General features: G+C 44.4%; 1 pseudogene; it reads left to right on the forward strand.

Annotated features, from left to right (window-relative positions):
• The first annotated feature begins 6 nt into the window (after positions 1-6).
• LOC101979372 lies at positions 7-1,950 on the forward strand (annotated as a pseudogene).
• Positions 1,951-3,001: the final 1,051 nt, after the last annotated feature.

Consider the following 3,001-nt stretch of genomic DNA (forward strand, 5'->3'; position numbering starts at 1 on the left):
CCGCAGAAATGCTTCGACTACCCACAGTCCTTCGCCAGATGAGACCAGTGTCCCGGGCACTGGCTCCTCATCTCACTCGGGCCTATGCCAAAGATGTAAAATTTGGTGCGGATGCTCGAGCCTTAATGCTTCAAGGTGTAGACCTTTTAGCCGACACTGTAGCTGTTACCATGGAGCCAAAGGGAAGAACGGTGATTATTGAGCAGAGCTGGGGAAGTCCCAACGTAACGAAAGATGGGGTCACTGTTGCAAAGTCAATTGATTTAAAGGACAAATACAAAAACATCGGAGCTAAACTTGTTCAAGATGTTGCCAATAACACAAATGAAGAGGCCGGGGATGGCACTACCACGGCTACCGTTCTGGTACGTTCTATTGCCAAGGAGGGCTTTGAGAAGATCAGCAAAGGGGCCAACCCAGTAGAAATCCCGAGAGGTGTGATGTTGGCTGTTGATGCTGTAATTGCTGAACTGAAAAAACAATCTAAACCTGTGACAATCCCTGAAGAAATTGCTCAGGTTGCCACAATTTCTGCAAATGGAGACAAAGACATTGGAAACATCATTTCTGATGCGATGAAGAAGATGGGAAGGAAGGGTGTCATCACAGCGAAGGATGGGAAAACCCTGAATGATGAGTTAGAAATTATTGAAGGCATGAAGTTTGACAAAGGATATATTTCCCCATATTTTATTAACACATCAAAAGGTCAGAAATGTGAATTCCAAGATGCCTATGTTCTGTTGAGCGAAAAGAAGATTTCTAGTGTGCAGTCCATCGTACCCGCTCTGGAAATTGCCAATGCTCATCAGAAGCCCTTGGTCATCATTGCTGAGGACGTTGATGGAGAAGCTCTAAGCACACTGGTCTTGAACAGGCTGAAAGTAGGTCTTCAGGTTGTGGCAGTCAAAGCACCAGGGTTTGGGGACAACAGGAAGAACCAGCTTAAAGATATGGCTATTGCTACTGGTGGTGCGGTATTTGGAGAAGAGGGGTTGAATCTAAACCTTGAAGATGTTCAAGCTCATGACTTAGAAAAAGTTGGAGAGGTCATTGTCACCATGACAATGACGCCATGCTTTTGAAAGGAGAAGGTGACAAGGCTCAAATTGAGAAACGCATTCAGGAGATCACTGAGCAGCTCGACATAACCACTAGTGAATACGAAAAGGAGAAGCTGAACGACGTAGCTGTATTGAAGGTTGGAGGAACAAGCGATGTGGAGGTGAACGAGAAGAAAGACAGAGTTACAGACGCGCTCAATGCCACGCGAGCAGCTGTGGAAGAAGGCATCATGCTAGGCAGGGGCTGCGCTCTGCTCCGTTGCATCCCAGCCTTGGATTCCCTAAAGCCTTCCAATGAGGATCAGAAAATAGGTATAGACATTATTAAAAGAGCACTCAAAATTCCCACGATGACCATCGCTAAGAATGCGGGTGTTGAAGGGTCTTTGATAGTTGAGAAGATTCTGCAGAGTTCCTCAGAAGTTGGGTATGATGCCATGCTCGGGGAATTTGTGAACATGGTGGAAAAGGGAATCATTGATCTGACAAAAGTCGTAAGAACTGCTTTACTGGATGCTGCTGGGGTGGCCTCCTTGCTAACGACAGCAGACGCTGTAATGACCGAAATTCCTAAAGAAGAGAAGGACCCTGGAATGGGCGCGATGGGGGGAATGGGAGGGGGAATGGGAGGTGGCATGTTCTAATTCCTAGAATAGCGCTTTGCCCTTACCAATGAACTGTGACAGGAAGCTCAAGGCAGGTTCCTCACCGATACTTTCAGAGAAGCCCCTGAAGAAAATGAAGAGAAGGCTGGCTGATCACTATAACCATCAGTTACTGGTTCCCATTGACAATACATAATGGTTTACTGCTGTCATTGTTCATGCCTACAGATAATTTATTTTGCATTTTTGAATAAAGACATTTGTACATTCCTGATACTAGGTGCAAGAGCCATATACCAGTGTCCTGCTTTCAACTTGAGTCACCGAGGCAGGCCTGCTGGTCCGTCCGCTACGGTCAGGACTGTGGTGCTTGTGCCACCAGATGAGAGGTCAGAGGCAGCCTTTCTGTGGAGCGAGATAACTGTACAAAGATAACTGTAGAGAAGTATCCAATTATGTGACAACCTTTGTGTTATAAAATTTTGGTTAAAGTTCAAAAAAAAGAATCATATTAGTGTAAATCTGCCTTACATTATATACAATACACATGAATGTGAATATAAATATACATATATAAATGAAAATTTCTCACCTGGGCTGGCAATGTGCCCCTCAAGACTGATAGACCATCAATCACACCTCTAACACCGAGCATGAAAATCCTCTTGAGTTGTTGTTGGTCAAGGTTGTTCAAGACACTCTCAAAAGGTTATAGGCTAAAAGTCCCTATTGATAAGGATACCATGTCCTGTCCTTCCCATACAGAACCTGGAAGATACAAGCTGAATTAGACCTGAAAGCTCTCTCCCTCCAGACTAGCTTACATGGTACCAGGAGATACTGTGCAAACTTCCAAGGGAGGGAAGCATTCATTAGCCCTACCCATGTACTGATATAAGGGACACATCTACAACACAGCTCCCATACGTAAGGCTCAGGGGTCTAGAGGTAGAAGGGGTGGGAAGACTATAAGAGTCAGAGGCCATGAAGCTTCCTCTGAGATTATGTCTCCTAGAAATGTCAGAAGGAACTGCAATCATGAAATCTTATCAACACAGTTTCCTGAACATGAATGATACCAGCACACATCCTTACATGAGAAGGGGAATAATTATGGAGTCCCATGTTCTTACAAAGGACCACAGGCTACTAAGAAATGCTGAGGGCAGGAGAAATAGAGTTCCCCAGGGAAGAGCCCCCAGTTGACTATCCAATAGCAAGCAGTCAGATCTGAAAAAAAATACAGAGAAGTAAAAAGTGTATTATAGAATGCACTGTTTGTATTTATGTATAACAAACAATTCCCATTTTATGAAAGAAAATGAGACCATG

This window comes from Microtus ochrogaster, unplaced genomic scaffold, assembly GCF_000317375.1.
Source record: "Microtus ochrogaster isolate Prairie Vole_2 unplaced genomic scaffold, MicOch1.0 UNK77, whole genome shotgun sequence".
NCBI lineage: Eukaryota > Metazoa > Chordata > Mammalia > Rodentia > Cricetidae > Microtus > Microtus ochrogaster.